At 45.3% G+C, this 727-nt stretch overlaps 1 non-coding gene across 1 annotated transcript; it reads right to left on the bottom strand.

Annotated features, from left to right (window-relative positions):
- Positions 1-431: 431 nt before the first annotated feature.
- On the bottom strand, positions 432-504 carry TRNAV-CAC. Its single transcript has one exon. It is a non-coding gene; the product is annotated as a tRNA-Val (tRNA).
- Between the last annotated feature and the right edge of the window lie 223 nt (positions 505-727).

Genomic DNA, 727 nt, shown 5'->3' with positions numbered 1-727 from the left:
GTTCAGCAAAACGTTGAAGCCCTCTGTTATGAATGAAATAGTTCTAATGTATCACCACAAGATTCCCCCCGCCCTCCCCCGTAAAGACAACAGCAACAACAAACTGGAAAGGAAATATTTAGCTGTGACAAGACAGTGTTATTCTCTTTCACTCCCTCTGGGTTTTTTTTTGGTTTTTTTTGGGTTTTTTTTTTTGTTGTTTTGTTTTTAAAGTATTAGAACATAACATAGCATAACAGAATAGAAGCAAATAGAAACATAGAATGGTTTGAGCCATAAAGCCCACCCAACCCCACCCTGTGCCATGGGCAGGGCTGCCCCCCACCAGCTCAGTTGCTCAGGGCCCCATCCAACTTGGCCTTGAGCACCTCCAGGGATGGGGCACCACAGTTATGCCAGTGCCTCACCACCTCTTCATGCAAAATTTCCATTGTTTCCACCTGGGATCAAACCAGGGACCTTTTGCGTGTGAGGCAAACGTGATAACTGCTACACTATGGAAACCTGGTTCTTGTTCAGTTTGGGCTCCACTGGCTTCAGAGTGACATAAATAGGAAGTGGAAGAGTAACTGTGCACAGCTTTGGTGGTATGGGGACAAAGCAACATCACCCTGCAACAGCAGCTGCAGTAGTTTTCCTGGTGACTCTTAGAGTTGACTGGATGTCAGACATGACAGCATAGATATGAGGAGAGGAGAATCATAGAATTTCTCAGGTTGGAAAAGAC

Source organism: Coturnix japonica, chromosome 2, assembly GCF_001577835.2.
Source record: "Coturnix japonica isolate 7356 chromosome 2, Coturnix japonica 2.1, whole genome shotgun sequence".
NCBI classification, from domain to species: Eukaryota; Metazoa; Chordata; class Aves; order Galliformes; family Phasianidae; genus Coturnix; species Coturnix japonica.
This window is presented reverse-complemented; position numbering and strand designations above follow the sequence as displayed.